This window comes from Lissotriton helveticus, chromosome 3_1, assembly GCF_964261635.1.
Source record: "Lissotriton helveticus chromosome 3_1, aLisHel1.1, whole genome shotgun sequence".
Taxonomy (NCBI): Eukaryota; Metazoa; Chordata; class Amphibia; order Caudata; family Salamandridae; genus Lissotriton; species Lissotriton helveticus.
Genome location: NC_136061.1, coordinates 1,926,112,528 through 1,926,133,246, shown reverse-complemented (window position 1 = coordinate 1,926,133,246; position 20,719 = coordinate 1,926,112,528). Strand labels below are relative to the sequence as shown.

The following is a 20,719-nucleotide window of genomic DNA, read 5'->3' as shown; positions in this document are numbered from 1 at the left end:
CTGAAGTCATCGATCAAGTCTCAGGTTCCCAGGATTGCTGGATCAGGTATTTAGTTTGTGACATGGGTACAAGGATCCTGGCATAATTGGATTTGATCTTGGGGTCATGGCATCAGATTAGGACTTTGGTACGTAACAATGTTAGGACGGGTCTCCAGTTGAGGATATCTTTGGGTCAGGTCTCACGCTTGCTAGATTGGACACTGAGTTTTTTATATAGTTGGACCCAGCTCCTCTTTGCTACATTGCTGAATGATGCTTTCCATGTTTGTTTGGTACATTGTTGGATCAGGTCTTGGATTCTTTGAATTGTGGCTCAGACATCATGTTGGTGACCTCTCTCCACCATGTCCTAACAGGGCTTAATTTGTAAAAAAACCAAAAATGAGTGCCAAGGCAAAATATTTTTCTAGGAGTGCACCACCATCCCCTGCCACCACTGGCCCCACCCACTACCATGGTGGACGCTGTTCATTGTTGTCAGCGCTAGTGCTAGATCCATCTACAAGCAGTGACGGCGGGTGAAATATTAAAGTGTTAGACTGTAAATACATGCCTCGAATAGGACAGCTCAAGCAATGTATTTGAACTCACAAATGTAAAAAAAAAATACTACAAAATCAGAGGTTCTGAACGACTACTAATGAAATATTCTCATACTTTGTGGTGCCAGCAATGCCTTACCCTTCCCCAGGGTTTGTTTGGGACGTCTAATAAAAATGGTGGCAAATCGGTGGATTTTTCAGTAACATTTCCCTATAAATTAACTAAAGAGCTATGTCTGTATTGCGGGCAGTTAAAAAAAATGATTACACAAATGTACTGGCTTATTATTAATCAAAGTGAATGCCGCATCTTTCTTCTCTATATTTATCAATCCTCCCCTTCCAAGGAGATTCAGAGTATACGCTTGGAAAGGACACGGTGCAAAAAATTAAACTTTATGCCATGGACAGAAACAATAGCTAAATCCTTCAGGCCTATACAAAAATACTACTGTTCCATTTCATAGAAGTTACAGAATCATTGAGCAGCCAGGCTGTACAAATGTTATCTGCTCAGGGCCCAGGCAGCAGGCGTGATATCACAAAATGTGCTTAGAATGCAGATGATGAAATGCCTTCAAGCAAGTCATGACACAACAGTCATAGAACTAAGTGACACTAAGCAATCAAAATTGGCAATACGCCACCCACATTTTGCATGAATTATGTCTCGAATAACAGTTTTAAATATAATTCTGAAATGTTATTCTAGAATGCAAACATATTGAAACACCTATGGTCATACCTGACATGTAGTAAGTGAGTTGAGATCTTCACATTATACATGGAGTCAAAACATCAAGAAGTGCTTTTGCTTTCAACATATCTATTCACTGTTCCAAAGAAATAGGTGTATAAAGGTGCAAAGAAGAAAGTAGGTTGAGAGCTGGCTTGCAAGACATTGAAAACTCTAAACTTTACTAGTTTAGTTGTCCTATGTATGTAAAGAAGTGGTATTTATATAGAGCAAACCTTGTCGAAAGGCAGCGGAGTACTCGAGGTCAAAGGCAAAGACACAGCCAAGGTGTGTCAGGAGGGGTAGCTGGTCAGTGGACCCTCATTGCATCACGGTGTTGTGTTCTTTAAGGAAGTGTATGTTGCTTTTTCCTACATTTGAGCAGGGTTGGAGCAGGCCTGGTGGATATGGAGATAGCCTTACAAATGCTAGGTGCATACACGGGAAAGGCCGGTTGCCTTCCTTGGCTTTTTCCCCATTTTTGCACTTCTTCGTCCTTCCTCTGGTGGTGTTCTGCCTGCAGGTGTGCTAAGAATAATCGGAGGTGGAGAGTTTATCAGCTCTGTAGGCAGGGGTGCCAGTCGTGATGGCTTTTATTAATTTTATTAATTTACAGTTTCATTTAGCACAGCATATTTTCATATAGTGTAGGATGACCAAAGTGCTGTCAGTACTTTAAAGGTAACCAAATAGGTGAGATAGATCTCTTACACTGAACAAGGCTATAATGAATGAATGAACTGAGGAACAAATATTCATCATTCTTACTGAAGAGCGCGAGGAACAGAGCTTGCAGAAGCAAAGAGCACAGGGAGCGGAGGGCTTAAAGCAGGGAGGGGACTTAGAACAGTGAGGGGAGAACAGATGAAGGACCACCGGAAGGAAGAGATGACATTTGGGGAATCCCAGCTCCTAAGAACCAGAGGGAAGTGTGAGAGAGAGAGCAGGGCGCTTCGCTCATCTCGAAGAGGGGCCGGTGCGTTCCGGCAAGGGAAGCAACAGAAACGCCGATAGCGTGGGGCTAAAGTGGTCTTATGAGTAGTGAGTGGTTTGTACAGTCATTTCGTTTTCCATTGCATGCTGGTACTTGTAGTTTTGATACTTTCAGTATTCACTTGAAATTGCAGTCTCCTGAATGCAAACAAAATGCCGGACTGACGACCCTGCATCAGATTTCTACTTGTCTTATACATATCACGCGTGAGACCAGCAAAACGTCACTCTCAGGCGCACTGCTGCTAACACAGAGCATAGAGGAAACCTAACAGCTATGAAGGAAACACCAACGTCACCTGGAAGCGCCAGTAGTTCTTGTCTCCACGTAAATAGCTATGAGCCGCTGTCGGGCTCTTGGGGCAGGTTGGCCCGGCTTGCTAACGTTCAGGTGGATGGGCCGCACCACGTGCATTAGCTGTTTCACAGGCCGGCGGCACCAGCTAGAGCGATACAACCCACGCTACTACCTGTTAAGTTCTGGGCCCTAGGCCCACATGTCGTAGGAAGGAGCACATGGACACTGAAATGCGGTACTAACAACTCACCCCAAGCACGTGCACTCCGGCACTTTTATTTGCCGGGTCACCTGACTGGTGAAGCCTGTGTTGGATGGGTGAGGGGGGGCGGGGGTGTGGGCCAGCCCTTGGGGGAGTGGCTAGCAGAAACACTAGACTGGGTCCAGCAGGACACAACATTCCTCCCAAATTACCCACGGGTCACCTCACGCCCGCCGGGTTTTGCCGGCAGCTTACATGCGGGGTGGGCTCCCGCTCATCTTCTTCACCTCAGGGCTCTTCACAAACCCCGCGGTCTTCCGATGATGTTCTCACCATCTGCAGGGGGTGCCCTTAACACAGGCAGCACACATTCCCCCGTCAAACCATCTTCAAAACGGCAGCTGCACGCGCGGGCAAATCCCACCCTCGTCGCCAATGTTAAGTTCTGGGCCCTAGGCCCACATGTCGTAGGAAGGAGCACACGGACACTGAAATGTGGTACTAACAACTCGCCCCAAGCACGTGCACTCCGGATCTTTTCTTTGTGGGGTCACCTGACTGATGACGCCCGTGTTGGATGGGTGAGGGGGTGTGTGTGTGGACCAGCCCTCGGGGGAGTGGCTGGCAGAAACACTAGACTGTGTCCAGCCAGACACAACACTACCCACGGCCGCCCACCAGTCACAGCACAGGCTTCAAAAGCAAGAGATGTTACCGTGCTGGTTGTAATGTGAAGACTGGTGCGCCGCCTTCCTGTCGGTGCACCACCGGTAGTGCTCGCCCCCTGTCACCATGATGGGTGTTTGGGGCAGCGGTGGCTGCTGCAGGCCTCCACCCCTCCAGCTTTGACCGAGAGTGGTACTGCTCAAGTGGTGGCCGAGGCAGAAAAGTGCAGGCAGTGCTGGGAACATTGCAGGCAGCGATTAATTTATATAAAAAAAGAAAGTGTCAGGACCCTCGTCATGAGGCCACTGCAGCTTGCACCACCCATTACCCCTGCCCTGCCAGTGACAGTACCTAGTGTCAACAACGACTAACCATCACACTCCTACAAGTGTGATAATTCAGACTGCCCCCCCCGCCCCAAAGCTATAAAATGGCTTGGGCGGCAGGTATTCATTCAAATGCATATTGCCTTAATTAACAACTGAAATCGGTCTGTCTGCCATGGCTCAGTATTGCAACGTTTGAGAGGCTGTGTCAGGAGGCAGGTACAGACTCCAAGCCCGGACTTGCAAACACAAGGTGTTCCATAAAATAAGGCTGGTGGTCTGCACTGGAAACTGCCCCGACCAATTAAGCCCAGGTCTTACATTCTGAACATAGTCGGGTGGGAGTTTGTGACATTGTTGGAGCTGGTGATGGATTTGTGATGTTGTTTGATGTGGCTTTGGACTTCTGACATCACTATATTGAGTTTCAGACTAATGAAATTGCCAGGCTGGGACTGAATTGGTGACATAAAACAGTGACACAGGTTTATAACTTTTTTCTGATCTTGACTAAACCTGGGCGTAGTTCTTGTAGTAGCGCTTCGCGTGGCTACGCAAAGTGCACTTGGCACTACGCAAGCTACGCGTAGCTACGTGCACTGCGTAGTGCGGTGGGGAAAATGCTGTTCGCACTGATTGCACAGTGCCGGATGTTTGTCAGCACTGTGCAATCATTGCAAACGGCATCTTGCACAGTGCAAGCGGTCGTTTTCTGCTGCTCGAGTAGATTTGTACTCGAGCGGCAGCTTTCTCAATGTTGACTGGTAGTTTCTCATCGCGAGCGAGCACGAGCATATGCGACCACTCGCATTGAGAAACCTGACCTCCCCGCGTTGAGAATCTCGCCGGGAGGTATATTTTAAAACACTTGCAATCGGCAACTTGATGTTGCTGATCGCGAACAAGGAAAAAGTCTTGTCGGGATGTTGATTTTGCTCGCTCGCCAACTTGACGTTGAGGACCGCGAGCAAGGCCCGCTACGCTATGCGTTTTTGCACAGTGCTACTTACAATTCGCGTATCGATTAGTAGCGCAAACTTCGCATGCTCCGCGAGCGTAGCGTAGTCCTACGCCCAGGGTTAATCTTGACTAGGGTATAGGACAATTGAATTGATATTATCTGACACCCATAGCGTTGACTCCGATTACAGACAGCTTGGGATCAGCCCAGGATCGGGTCTCAGATTAATGAATTAGGTTGGATGCTGGGGTTTCCTGGCACTGCTGGATTGGGTTTCTGGGTTGTCACAATATTTGACTGTGTTTGGTGACCTCATGACCTCAATTCTCAGGTGACATTAGATTGGTTCTTGGTTTTCTAGAATTGTTGGAATCTGTCTGGGCTGCTATTAGACTAGGTTCAAGGATGGTAACACCACCATGGGTCTTGGGTTCCTAGCGCTTTTGAATTGGGTCTGCACTTTAAGACATATTTGGTCAGATCAGGGATTGTTGACATCAGTAGATTAGGTTGGTGAGCTTAGATCATGTGCTGTATTCATGAATTGTTGGATTGTTAGGGTTTTTTATTGTTGTTTCATACTGCACAAACTTCCCCAGCAGCATTTTCTGCATTCCTGATTGTGTTGGATTGGACTGGACTTTGTGACATTGTTAGATCTGACCTCAAGTTGGTGACAATATCTTGCAGATAATGTTTCTGATGCTTTTATAATAGGTGTGTCTTGTATGACGTATTTGATTAGACAGAGGATTGGTGATTTCAGGGAGCGTTCTGGTCATTTGATGGCATAGCGTTTGCAACATTTTTGGCGGATCTCAAATTGACGACGTTTGATGATGTTAGAGTGTATATTAGTGTTGTGACAGCATTTGATCATGTCTCAGTTTCTTCACATTGGATGGGGTGTCGAGTTAGTGTCACCTGACCTGATCTGAGGTTCATGACACTGTAGATCAGGTAGATGACATCCATAGAGCGGTGCCTGGCTCTGCGTCAGAAGCAATGGCGCCTTAATGCCTCGCCGAGGTACAAGGTCTGGGAACACGTGCTGTACTGCAGCTCAGATGAGATCTGTGGTCTCCATGGAAACAGGAAATCTGACTGGGAAGCATCTCCATCACAGAGCAAGCGTTTCCAATAGACTTCTCCTGTATGAGTGCCTTCTAACCGCAGGCCTTGTGTTGCAGCACTCAGCCGGGGCTCCGGGCCCTGCGCTCGCAGCACTCAAGGACTCTTACAACAATGTGGAGAAAAGGCGCATCCTGTCGCGGGTGCGGGGTCATGTGTATAAGTAACCAAAGAATGTGTAGACATCCTAAACCAGTCACTGAACTAGATTCAAAAATAGATTCTGTCGCTACCTAGCAACGGGAGCCTGAAATGTAAACAGTTTGTGAGACAGGAGGCTGTTGCTTCTTGGGGAGAGGAGGGTGCAGGGGTTGCAGAGCGGGAGCAAAGGCATCTCGACGAGAGAAAAGGGCCGTCCGGGCGAAAGATGGGAGCACAGAGAGAAAGAGAGCAGAGAGGGAGGATGGAGAGAGAGAGAACGAGAGAGGGGCAGAGAGAGAGGAAAGGGCAGAGACAGAATAGTGAGGGGGAGACCTGAGGGAGGGGTGGAGATTAACTAAGGAGGAGAGGGGCTATTGAGAAGAGAGATGGCAGATGCAGAGAAAGGAGGAAAGAGTGTGCGAGAGAAGGCCTCTAGAAAGATTAGAGAGAGAGAGAGAGAGAGAGAGAGAGAACAGACAGAGAAACAGGCAGCGACTGAGAGGATAGGAAGAGCAAGGGAGATAAAAATGAAGGGACGTAGAGTGAGCTAGTGCAAGAGAAAAATACAGAGAGAGACGGGTTCAGAGGGAAAAGGCAGGTGAGAGAGAAAGAGAGAGGCTGAGAGAGTGTGAGGGGCAGAGAGAGATTGGTAGGGAAAAAAGCGAGGTAGAGGGCACAGCCAGAGAATGGGCCAAAAGAGGGATTTAAGTGGGAGAGAAAGGAAGAGGGAATGAAAGAGGACAGAGGCAGCGAATGTAGAGAGCGAGAGAGAGAAAGAAAGAGAGAGGCAGTGAGGGGTACAGGTCGAGAATCAATTGAGACCTGCCATATTGTTACCATGGAGAAGCCACTGAGAGAACTGAGATCTGCAGCCTCAAAACCAGTCAAGGGGCCACAAATGCAGCATCACTGGCACGTTGTTGGAAGGAGAATGGGTGAAACACCAGCACAAACCTCATCTAAAGGCTCAGAAGGAGTGCTTGAAGAGAGGCCAACATCAGAGGGAGATGGCAACACCTCACACCTGGGCTTCAATAACTCTAAGCCCTTAACCTGGAAATGAAGGATTCCACAGCATCCAAACCAGTCCCACGTGGATCCAAAATCATGAATCACTGCCCATGAACTCTTAAAGTGGCTACTGGTTTATCTTTTGTCAAATTTCTCTTGCAATACGCTCTCTGGAACACAATTAACCAGAGATTGATTAATAATCTGGCGCCACTTATAGAAGTCGAGTGATAATTATAAACCTTTCTTGTAGAGTTCGCTCTGGATGCCTGAACTGTACAGGGAAACTGGCAGAGATAACCCCAGCTTCATAAGCCCTGACCTTTGAACCTCTATGCGGCAGCCTGAGTCATCGACCAGCAAAGGAAGGTAAGTGAGCGGTGCAAAGGTGGCCAGCGGGGGCATTTGCAGAACAAATAGCACCCCCACCAGTGGGCCATTTCCACTGCTGTAGGGTAGTTGTTGTAGATTGGTATAAGGTAGTGGAGATATGTTAGAGATATCTTGTGCACCGTACCAGTATCCCCCTTTGTGATGTGGTTTACAGTCTTGAGGGGGCTTTCTTATCCTGGAGGATGCAGAGGCGGCTGTCTGGTGTTTGTGCTCCCGAGGTGAGGGACCAGGGTTTGCTCAGTAAAGGATTAAACTATCCTACGTGTGGACATCATCTTTACAACTGCTCAGTTCCCTTCCTCTCCCCTTTGATGGCCCTGCCTCTGCATGGTGGTGGACAGGAGCCTCCGGAGGGAATCCACAAGCAAGACTTATAATGATCATAGGAGACGAGGAGGTCATGATAGCACCATCTCTGCAGGGCAAAGAGGGAGGGCAGAGGGCGCCAAGGTCCAGCCCAAGGAGCTCATGGTTAGCACACTGGACCAGGGGCATCCTGGTCTTGGGGCAGGATACTGTCACACAGGGCACGCGGCTAACCCAGGGAGAGGAGGGTGGCACACTGGACCAGGGGCTGTGTCATAGGGTGGGATGAGGTCACACAGGGCAGGCGGCTAACCAAGGGAGAGGAGGGCTGGCACACTGGACCAGGGGCTGTGTCATAGGGCTGGATGAGGTCACACAGGGCACGCGGCTAACCCAGGGAGAGGAGGGTGGCACACTGGACCAGGGGCATCCTGGTCAAAGAGCGGGATGCAGTCACAAAGGGCAGATGGCTAACCAGGCGAGAGGAGGGCTGGCACACTGGACCAGGGGCATCCTGGTCATAGGGCGGGATGAGGTCACACAGGGCAGGCGGCTAACCCAGGGAGAGGAGGGTGGCACACTGGACCAGGGGCTGTGTCATAGGGCGGGATGAGGTCACACAGGGCAGGCGGCTAACCAAGGGAGAGGAGGGTGGCACACTGGACCAGGGGCTGTGTCATAGGGCGGGCTGAGGTCACACAGGGCACGCGGCTAACCCAGGGAGAGGAGGGTGGCACACTGGACCAGGGGCATCCTGGTCATAGAGCGGGATGCAGTCACAAAGGGCAGATGGCTAACCAGGCGAGAGGAGGGCCGGCACACTGGACCAGGGACATCCTGGTCATAGGGCGGGATGAGGTCACACAGGGCAGGCGGCTAACCTAAGGAGAGGAGGGTGGCACACTGGCCTAGGGGCTGTGTCATAGGGCGGGATGAGGTCACACAGGGCAGGCGGCTAACCTAAGGAGAGGAGGGTGGCACACTGGCCTAGGGGCTCTGTCGTAGGGTGGGATGAGGTCACACAGGGCGGGCGAGTAACTCAGGGAGAGGAGGGTGGCACACTGGACCAGGGGCTGTGTCATAGGGCGGGATGAGGTCACACAGGGCAGGCGGCTAACCAAGGGAGAGGAGGGCTGGCACACTGGACCAGGGGCTGTGTCATAGGGCTGGATGAGGTCACACAGGGCACGCGGCTAACCCAGGGAGAGGAGGGTGGCACACTGGACCAGGGGCATCCTGGTCAAAGAGCGGGATGCAGTCACAAAGGGCAGATGGCTAACCAGGCGAGAGGAGGGCTGGCACACTGGACCAGGGGCATCCTGGTCATAGGGCGGGATGAGGTCACACAGGGCAGGCGGCTAACCCAGGGAGAGGAGGGTGGCACACTGGACCAGGGGCTGTGTCATAGGGCGGGATGAGGTCACACAGGGCAGGCGGCTAACCAAGGGAGAGGAGGGCTGGCACACTGGACCAGGGGCTGTGTCATAGGGCTGGATGAGGTCACACAGGGCACGCGGCTAACCCAGGGAGAGGAGGGTTGCACACTGGACCAGGGGCATCCTGGTCAAAGAGCGGGATGCAGTCACAAAGGGCAGATGGCTAACCAGGCGAGAGGAGGGCTGGCACACTGGACCAGGGGCATCCTGGTCATAGGGCGGGATGAGGTCACACAGGGCAGGCGGCTAACCCAGGGAGAGGAGGGTGGCACACTGGACCAGGGGCTGTGTCATAGGGCGGGATGAGGTCACACAGGGCAGGCGGCTAACCAAGGGAGAGGAGGGCTGGCACACTGGACCAGGGGCTGTGTCATAGGGCTGGATGAGGTCACACAGGGCACGCGGCTAACCCAGGGAGAGGATGGTGGCACACTGGACCAGGGGCATCCTGGTCAAAGAGCGGGATGCAGTCACAAAGGGCAGATGGCTAACCAGGCGAGAGGAGGGCTGGCACACTGGACCAGGGGCATCCTGGTCATAGGGCTGGATGAGGTCACACAGGGCACGCGGCTAACCCAGGGAGAGGAGGGTGGCACACTGGACCAGGGGCTGTGTCATAGGGTGGGATGAGGTCACACAGGGCACGCGGCTAACCCAGGGAGAGGAGGGTGGCACACTGGACCAGGGGCTGTGTCATAGGGTGGGATGAGGTCACACAGGGCAGGCGGCTAACCAAGGGAGAGGAGGGTGGCACACTGGACCAGGGGCTGTGTCATAGGGCGGGATGAGGTCACACAGGGCAGGCGGCTAACCAAGGGAGAGGAGGGTGGCACACTGGACCAGGGGCTGTGTCATAGGGTGGGATGAGGTCACACAGGGCACGCGGCTAACCCAGGGAGAGGAGGGTGGCACACTGGACCAGGGGCTGTGTCATAGGGTGGGATGAGGTCACACAGGGCAGGCGGCTAACCAAGAGAGAGGAGGGCTGGCACACTGGACCAGGGGCTGTGTCATAGGGCTGGATGAGGTCACACAGGGCACGCGGCTAACCCAGGGAGAGGAGGGTGGCACACTGGACCAGGGGCATCCTGGTCATTGAGCGGGATGCAGTCACAAAGGGCAGATGGCTAACCTAAGGAGAGGAGGGTGGCACACTGGCCTAGGGGCTCTGTCGTAGGGTGGGATGAGGTCACACAGGGCGGGTGAGTAACTCAGGGAGAGGAGGGTGGCACACTGGACCAGGGGCATCCTGGTCATAGGGCGGGATGAGGTCACACAGGGCAGGCGGCTAACCTAAGGAGAGGAGGGTGGCACACTGGCCTAGGGGCTCTGTCGTAGGGTGGTGAAAGGGCGAGATTTTGATCGATACCTTATATCTATTGATCCAAACCTCGATCTGGTCGACTGAACCTTTATTGCCTGTCTTGGAAGGAAACAGTACACCTATCTGCAAGTTAGTTCACCCAATAAAGGACTCTACTCTCAAAGATCACGGACAACTTCTAGGTTTCAAAAGTTTATTGTAAAGAAATAATGAGCTGCAAATACAAGCATCTCAGAATGAGATTCACGAGATACACAGGTCCAATTACATACATGTGCTCTCGAAAAGCCCTCAGACGAGCAACAGAAATCACTAACACAAGTTCTAAAAATAGCAAAGCTATCAGCATAGACGCATATCTCTCCTTCATTTAGGTTGGAGGAAAACAAACACAGGTTAGGCGTCCCTACCCTGTTCTAGATGGTATCCCTACTTAACCAAATCCCAACCTAACAAAGGTGTCAGCAATGAATGACCCCCAAGGGAAGTCACCCACTCTAAGTCTCTTGGTGAAAACCTAAAGTTCTCCAGTCATGACCCCTCACTGCCTACCCATCCTCTCTCTAAAGGGTCCTCAGGTCTCTGCTCTAACTCCACCCAGGGGTGCTGTCCCTAATACAAAACAGTCAACAACATTTGAGACGCCCCTTGCGAAACGCCTCTCACGTGGTGCAACTTCAGGCTTTTTCCATGATGCTTTGTATTGGGCCTCAGACGTTAGAGTTGACCTTGCTTCTCAGTCTCTTCTCCGGCCCGCTGATACCCCTTAAACATTCCAGAACCCTCCTCCATGTCTGGGCCGTCTACTGAACAGACCTCTATTCATTCACTTATAATTGGATCCCCCCTTTCCTGTTGCAGACAGATATCTGCCGCCAAGAACCCAACTCTCATAGACTTCTAAAAAAGGCTTGCAACATTTCTCAGCCCAGACATGTACGTGTAAATCAATGCTAAAACATTTCAGGCCTACAATATTTCACATTATGATTATAGCATTCTATTTCTTCATTTAATTAAAGCATGTTAAAACTTCTTATTCTATTATTTAGAAAACATTACTCTAAATCATGGCCCATTAATGCAATGACCAAAAACGTTAAACAATCTGTGTCGTGAAAAGAAACACCTTCCCTTTTAGCTCCAGCTCTGGCCCTGAGGCCTACCACGTTCTGCGTTTTACCACAGACCATCTTATGTGTTAACAGCTACACGACATAGATTCAAAATAATCACGTCTAATAAAATCATATAATGTCACACATTTCTGTATTAGTTCCACTTCTACTTAAATCTCTATATTAGCTATACATTTAGAATATAATTTCAGATACTATTAGCACTCATGGCATTTCTCATCATGACTTGTGCTTACTATAGGTAAGTGTGATGTACTCATACATTTATATCAGTTTGCGCTCTCTCAGTTCCCCCCTTTGATGACCTCTCGGGGTCATCACTAACATTTAAACTGCAGTTATTGCTGGCATTCTCTGCGCTTCCAGAGCTCTCAGGCTCCTGTACTGATTATCTTGTATGGCAGCCAATCTCTGCAACTGTTCTCTTTGGGCCCTTTCTAACCTTCTTGCTCTGTACCATTTGAATACCCTCACCAATCCCCACAATATTATCCCACAGATCAATATTATGATGATAGGCTTTAGGATATACCAAATAAAGCTTTTGCCTAAGGTGGAAAACCACCCTCCAACTGTACTCATTCCGTGGCCCACCTTTTCCCAGACATTTTCTCTACTCAAGTCTTCGATCTCTTTGTGTATATTAGTTATGTTCTTAATAACTTTCTCAAGGGGTTTTGAAAGGTCTGGAATGTAAGTGCAACATTCCTGAACCTTCAAAGCCTTACAGACTCCGCCCTCTTTTGCTAATAAGACATCTAATGCAAGCCGATTTTGAAGAACCATAGCCCTTATCGATTGCATCTCTCCTTCTACCAGCATTAAGGACTGAGCAGTGCTGGCAGACAACCTGTCGACAACTGTTGCCAGTCGTCTAATTTTAACATCATTAAGGATTATTCCCAAAAGAGGGAACATAGCTCCAAAGACATCTCCAACCATTTCTGCATCGCCTAAATCTCTCCTTCCCCTCGATGATGTCTGGCCCTCAATGATCAATAAGTCTTGTGCATGATATATTTTGGGGAAGACAATTGCCAAGTAACATGATCCATACCAGTTGTCAGGTAGTCTCACGTAAGCATTTCTTCCACATACAAAATACACATTTGGAATCACTTGCATTCCCTTCAGGAAATCCTTAGTGTAGTACTCTAAATTAAAAGCATGTTCACAGTCAACTTCACCCACGTATACATTTTCATAATACGTTTTGGCTCGGTGAAGACATAACTTTCCTTTCTGCGCTTTATCTAAAGCTATTGGACCACTACTACCCTTTCTCTTATGTGACTTCTCTTCCTCGGTCCAATCTAATTTCCCTTGTCCTGATTTTTTCAAAATCTTTTGTCTCCTGTAACGATCATCCACCTGCCCTATGAACTTTTTCTCGACTTCTGACACCTTGCATGTCAGATTATTTCTACGGGCATGTGAAGTATCTAAGGTAATCCAAGGAATGAAGAACTTGGCCAATCTGTCTTCACTCTTCCAGTAATCCCATTTATTCATCTGCTTATAATTCGGGACTTCTGGCAACACAGAATCATAATTGGAGAAATAGTATTCAAAACTATCTCTCTCATAAAATATACTAAGCAATAAGCTACATGTAATGCCATATGTCAGAGGGAGGTGATGATATCGAATTCCTTCATCTACAGACGCAGGTAACTGCATGCAGACGTAGCAATCCTTAACCTCCATGGCATCCACGTATTCATACAAAAGTTTAGCATAAGCATTTGACCTAAAGTCTCCTTGGGACTCGTCTACATGTAACCTGCGGGCTTCTGCAGCCAATAACGCTTTCTCTTGAGTGTTTTCCCTTTTCTCACCTGCAACAGTGGGTGTAAGTGTTACTACAGAATTCGCATCAGTTACCTTTACCTCTTCCTCATGTCCCTTTACATAAGAAATTGTTACCACTAAAGCTATTAATATTATCACTCCTACTATTAGTGTACCTATTATACATTTAGCTCTGCGGTTCGGGGTGCCGGCCTCCATTTCGTCAGACAATCTAGCTTTTCCCTTTCTCTTTGCAAGAATCCACACAGCTGGAGGCTGACAGCCTTTTTCGCAAAAAGTCCTTTCACAGTTCAAAAAGACAACCCTAGCCCTTCTCCATCCACTCAAGGGATTCCCTAAAATTCTCTGCTTCCTGGGCGCTAGGTAATCTTCTTTTCTTCTGCTTGCTTTATTTACAAAGTCCTTTAACAATCGACTATTAGATTTGTGGTTGCAGCTTCAATAGCATAGTTCAATATTTCCATGCGAAGAGTATGCTCTTCATGTGCTGTTATCGTGGTACCAAAGTCGGGGAATTTCAATTCTGTAAGAAACATGTGTTTTAACTTGCTGAGGCGGGGAGGTCTGGGGAGCACGAATGTTAGTGACCCTTCTTGTTCGACACCGGGTACCAACAGTTGTATTTCCACGGTGATAATGGGCTCAGAACTGGACACCACCACCGCTCGGATCCTCCCTGTCTCCGGTTTCACAGACATTTGTCGCCAGATATGTCCACTCAGGTGTGGAGTATCTTCTGTTAGGCACACGCACTCTTCTTGACCTTCTTCGGTCTGGTGCTTCAGCGCCCTGAGCACCTTCTTCTGGGTCTGAGTCTTCTGATATCGGAGGAAGGGTTGCTTCTGGAGTTGACCTCAGGCTAGAACTTCTTCTTTGCGGCCAATTTGCTTCTCCACGTGCCCTTCTACTCCTTCTCCTTCTGGTCTGTTCTCGCTCTCTTTCAGACCTGTCAGGGTCAGACTCGTACTCCCAGCTGTCTTCTCCTTCTGTAGCGTCTTCTGTTTCGCTGTTGTACTGACCGTCCTCAGCTTGGTCAGACTCGTTCCCTGCTTCCACTGGCACCTCTACAGCTTGGCTAGCCCCCTCTATGGCTTCTTGGTCCTCTGCTGGACGTCCATCCGAGAGAGGAGCTGTTTCCAGAGGTGCTGGAACCCTTTTCGTATGCGACGCGTGTATCCAGTTGGGCAGGCCTCCCACCTTTACAGCTGTACTTGTGATCAGGATGACCTGGTAGGGCCCACGCCAACGAATATCCAAGCAGCTTCTTCTCACATGTTTCTTCACCAGGACCCAGTCCCCAGGATACAGGTCATGGCAAGGGCCCTGGCACGCTGGAACCTCTGCAGCCTGCACCTGAAGGGACACAGAACGCATGGCGTCAGACAGCCCCTTACAATAGTCCAGGATCATATCATCTGTGATATTTAACAGTGCAGTAGCTGGAATAGATGGCAGTCTCATTGCTCTCCCCATTAACACCTCATGTGGTGACAACCCTGTTCTTCTGTCTGGGGTACTACGAAGGCTCATGAGTACTAATGGCAGGGCGTCAGGCCAATTCAGGGTCGTTGAGGAGCAAACTTTCGCTATTCTGGACTTGATCGTGCCATTAATTTGTTCCACAATTCCTGAGGCTTCTGGTCGGTAACTGCAATGGAGTTTTTGGTCTATATTCAGTGCAACACAAATCATCTTCACAAGCTCGCTGTTAAAATGTGTTCCCCTATCTGATTCCAAAAAGGCCGGCACCCCGAACCGAGGGATAAGTTCTCTAAGCAGTAACTTAGCCACTGTGAGGGTGTCGCACCTACGTGTAGGGTATGCCTCAACCCACCTGGAGAACACACAAACAACCACCAGGACATAGCGGAGGCGGTTGCATCTTGGCATTTCAATGAAATCTATCTGCATTCTGTTGAATGGACCTCCAGACCTTCCTATGTGACTTAGTGCAACTGGTGTTCTTTTCCCTACATTCAGCTGCTGGCAGGTCACACAACGCTGGCACACTGCTTCTGCTGCTATTCTAAACTTAGGATTGTACCAAGTCTGTCTAAACACTCTCAGCATAGCATCTCTCCCTAAGTGTACGGGACCATGTATGAGTCTAGCCATTGGACTCACCATCTCATTGGGCAACACTGCTCTGCCGTCTGCTGAGACCCAAAAATGAGTCTCACCCATTACACATCCTGCCTTTACCCATGTTTCCTTTTCTGAATCAGGAGCATTTTCTTGCATGGTTGACAGTTCATCCCAAGTATCAACAGTTTCCAGTATCATGGCTAATTCAGTTCTTACATTTATTCCACCCACATCCACCTCTGTGAAAGAGTAACCTTGTTCTGCGCAATACCGCGCAACTTCATCAGCATATCTATTGCCTTTCGAAACAAAGTCCTCATTTTTGGTATGTGCGATGCACTTTACAACTGCGATACTTGCTGGACATTGCAATGCTTCTAACAACAAGCGCACAAACTCTCCATTGCGAATGGGAGAGCCTGAAGAAGTCATGAACCCTCTTTGAGACCATAACTGCCCGTAATCATGAACTACCCCAAACCCGTATTGGCTGTCGGTGTAGATGGTGACTCGAATTTGATTGCCTGCTAAGCAAGCACGTGTTAGGGCAATAATCTCGGCTACCTGAGCGGAGTGTACTCCTTCCAGGCACCCTGCTTCCACAACTCCTTCAATTGTACAAACAGCATAAGCTGCTCTCAACTGCCCAACTTCGTCTCTTACACATGAGCCATCGACAAAGAAAACTTCATCTGGGTCCGTCAGTGGCTCATCTACGATGTCGGGTCTGGGTTTGGTGCATAATTCAGTCACATCGAGACAGTCATGGTCTGTATATTCATCATCATCATCAATATCATTTGGAAGTGGCATTAAGGTAGCAGGGTTCAAAACAGAGCATCTCTTGAGGGTCACGTTCTCTGCAGCAAGAATAACTTGCTCATAGCGCGTGAGCCTGCTATTGGTCAGATGCTGTGTTTTGGTCCTGGTCATCAACAGTTCAACAGAATGTGGCACGCACACCTCTAACGGGTGCCCCATGACGATATTTTCACATCTCTCAATGCTGACACCCGTTGCAGCAACGGATTTGAGACATCCGGGCAACGCTGCGGCTACTGGGTCTAAAGTAGCTGAGAAATAAGCAACTGGTCTACGGGCATTCCCATGGATTTGGACCAACACAGACAACGCACACCCTTCTCTCTCACAACAGTAAAGAAAGAATTGTTTATTGTAATCAGGCATTCCCAATGCCGGAGCACGACACAGGTCCTCTCTCAGCTGTAAGAATGCCATCAAACAGTCTTTGTCCCATGGTACCGGATCACTCACCTCCTTGTGCGTCAGTTTTTGCAAGGGCTTTGCTTTCAGTGAAAAGTTCACGATCCACTGTCGGCAATAACCCACCATCCCTAGGAACATCCTGACCTCTCTCTGGGTCTGAGGCGCATTCATTTTCATGATCGCCTCTATCCTGTCTGGTGACACCTTTCGTTTGCCTTTCTCAATTCTGTGTCCCAAGTACTGTACTTCTGTCAGGCAGTACTGCAATTTTCCCGGGGATACCTTATGCCCATTGGCAGCTAGGTGATTTAACAAAGCAATGGAATCTTCCCTGCAAGCTTCTTCTGTTTCTGACGCCACAAGGAGGTCGTCTATGTACTGGACCAGAACTGACTTCTGGGGCAGCACTAGACTTTCAAGATTTTTCTTCAGAAGCTGGTTAAAGATCGATGGACTCTCTGTATACCCCTGAGGGATACGACACCATGTTAGGACACGATTTTCCAGCTTAAATGCGAAAAGAAAATGGCTATCTTCGTCCAAAGGGATCGAAAAGAAAGCCTGACAAAGATCGATCACAGTGAACCACTCAGCTTGGAATGGAATCTGAAACAGTATCACTGATGGATTCGGTACCACTGGACAACATGAAACGACTATGTTATTAATCTTTCGAAGGTCCTGCACTATCCGAAATTTCCCATTTGGTTTCTGCAGACCCATAATCGGGGAGTTACATGGACTACCCACGATTTCTTTCAGTATTCCCTGTTTAATCATGGACTCGATCACGGGTTTTATGCCTGCAATCGTTTCTGGAGTCAATTTATACTGGGGTGTTCTTGGGAACTCAGCATGCGGTTTCACTACAATTTTCACTGGGTCCACCCCTTTGACCAATCCAATCTCTTCCCCAGTGAAATCCCATACCTCTGATGCCACTGTCTCTCTCAAATCCCAGGGAAGCTCGTCTACTGTCAAAGTAGGGTACAGCTCCACACATATTCTTGAGTTTGCAACTTTGAAATCTGCATCATCATCATTAGTCAATACCTCCACTCCCTGAGGTGTACAATATATAGTACAATTCAATTTGCACAACAGGTCTCTTCCTAGCAGACACACAGGGCTTGAATCGCAAACCACAAATTGGTGCTCATCGCTGTACTTCCCTATTTTCACCTGTACCGGTTCTGTCAATTGGCTGGTTATTCTCCTGTTTGCGACCCCTACCACCTGTATGGTCTCTCCAGACATGGGCAGGTCTGGAACTGCAGCTGATCTGATCGTGGATCTAGTGGCTCCTGTGTCCACCAGAAATGTCGTAGGGCACCCTGCTACTTCTGCTTCAACATAGGGTCCCCTCTGATCTACCTCTAAGGCTGCCCCAAGGGTGCAGTCTTCTCTTTCCACTCTCTGTCCGGTTAATGGGTCCACATAATAGCACTCTTCTCCTTCCACAAACAGGGGCATTTGTCTATAGGTCTTACCCATACTCCCTACTCGAGGAGGTTGCGGGAACTGGGCTCGGGGAGGAGCCCCCCCCCCTTTGAGCACCTTTCCTTGGTATGGCGTCGCCCCTCTCATAGGTGCGTTCTGGACCTCTTCCTCCTCTATCTCTTGCTCTCCGATCTCTACATTGTAAGGGCACTCGCGTTTCCAATGCCCCAACTCGTTGCACTGGTGGCACCTAGTCGTTTTCTTCAAGGTAGCTATGTCTACTCTGGGTCTGAAGGTAGTACTCTCCTCATTACCCTTGTTCTGACTGTACTGCTTCTTACCTCCTGTACCTGTCCCTTGCTGCTGTTGTTGCGGTCCCCCTTTTCCTGCTGCCTGCAATTGTACCACCATCAGCTTCTCTTTTAGTTTCTTAGCCTTGGAGTCTACCTCATCACAGCAGTACCTGGCATATCTCAGTATTTCATCTAGGGGTCTACTTTGCCAACAAATCGAGTGTTGCTGAATCATTAAACTAATATCCGGTCTCAGTCCCAGGACGAACTTGGACACGAATTGCCCTATGTCCTTTGGATCCATTACATCCAAGCCGCTATACTGTTTAAACGCCTTCAGCAATCTCTCGTAATATTCATGGACTGTCTCTTTGGGTTCCTGTCTCGTTCTGTCTATTCTGACCCAATCTATGTCTTGCATTGGCACTTTTTCTTTCAGCCAAGTCATCACTCTCTCGAATTTTGCCATCACGATCTCGGACGGCCCATTAGTCCTAGCATCTCTCTCTGGCTCCGTTGTGGGCCACTCAGCGCTAACCTTGCATGCTGTCCACAGATCTCCTGGTACTACAATGTCAAACAGCGTGTTCAGATCTATCCATAGGACTTTTGAGATCTTTACAAACCTCTCGACTTGCTTGTACCACTCCACGGGGCTCTCTCGTAACTTGGGGAAAGATGTGGTAAAAGCAGCTAAATCTCCCCTACTCCAAGGGACATGTACATAGCTCCCATTGGCAACTTCACGCAAAGGGTAAGCTTCTATTCCCTGCTGTCCTGGTGTTATACCAATCATGCTTCTCCTGCCGGTCCCTTTCTTGGACCACCTCTCTTCCCATTTATCTAGTGCCCTCCATGTCCTTATTCCAGTAATCAGTTCCCTTATGTGTGTTTTCAGCCCAATCGTTCTCCTCTCATCTAGATCTCGATCTGAGTAATGTAGCCTGTGGTTACCCTGTAATGCTTTGGTTCTTGACAAGTCCACCATATATTTGCCTGCTAGTTCGACTAACTTCTCATGGACTGCTCTCGCCTTTCGTGTGATGTCCTTTGCCATATACAGTATTTCATCCTGTTCATACATTTCCATTCTTTCCAAAGGCAGGGTACCATCTACCATGTCATCCAGATCTGACCTTAAGCTGGAGACATCAAGTCTCTTGGCTTTTATCCCAGCTCGCAATATGTCTTTTGAAGGGGGCTCACTGGTCTCCCTCCCATCCCAACTTCGAGCTCTGCGTTTGGGCTCAGGAGAATTAATGGGTGGCCTCCCTTGCTCCCATCTCTCCAGGTCCCATGCTCGGCCATCCAATCTTGGAAGGTGATGGAACACGGGCCTTTTATCCCTACTCTCTCTCTGCCCACTCTCGTCTTCTTCTCTCCTCTCACCGCACATCTCTCTGTTATTTTCCCTCTGGTCGCTACACTCCCTTTGCCTCGTATCGCTCAGTATCCGATACGATCCTTCCTGGTTCCCCATATTCCCTGGGCTGCGCTCATTTCTGTCATCACAGGGACTATGGTGCGACCTCTCACAATTCCCATTCTGTTCTCTGGTGCCAGGCACACAGTGTGGACACTTAAAGCTGTTCCTGTACTCTTGTGCTCTCCTCTCCTCTTCACTGAGTATCGGGCACGCCACCCCTCCACTCCCGGGGCCCCCGTTTTCCGGATCTGTTCTACCTCCATTCCGGGCCCAATGGGTGACTCCCCTACTCCCTCTACAGTCCCACTCCGGGCTACTCTCCCCAGCCCCGCAGTGAGTTCGTGCTCTGCTGTCCTGACTTTCCCTTTCTGCTTCTGCAGCATTGATGCACTTTTGAGCCTTCACTGCCTCGTCCCACTGCTTCATGTACTCATTTAGCTCTTGAAAGGATTTTCGTCCAGATCCCCTCAGATCCATTGGCCATCTAGGGCCCCCAGGATCTCCTCCTGGGTCCCCTGCTGTGTGCATCGGGGTACTCCACTCTCTGGGTATTGGCATCTGACTTGGGGAATTAGTGGTATCGTTCCTCCTTGCCTGCTCTGCTCTTTCTCTGTCTTTCCGTTTCCGTTCTTCCCCTTTTGCTCTCTCTTGGTCATATATCGATATTATAGGACCTATGGTAACAGGTACCTGTAGTGCATCTGGTAATGGGTAGGATGTGGCGCTTTCCGTTTCCGGCGCTCTTTGTACCACAAACCTACCGACTACCTGTTGCACCTGACTAGGCTGGAGCAACTCTTTCTTTGGCTCAGGATCCCACTCTGAACT

The 20,719-nt window shown here is 49.2% G+C and overlaps 1 protein-coding gene across 2 annotated transcripts in view; it reads right to left on the bottom strand.

Moving 5' to 3' along the window:
- RASGRF1 (Ras protein specific guanine nucleotide releasing factor 1) overlaps window positions 1-20,719 on the bottom strand; it is a 686,570-nt gene that overhangs the window by 517,019 nt on the left and 148,832 nt on the right. The gene's annotated exons all lie outside the window — the stretch shown is intronic.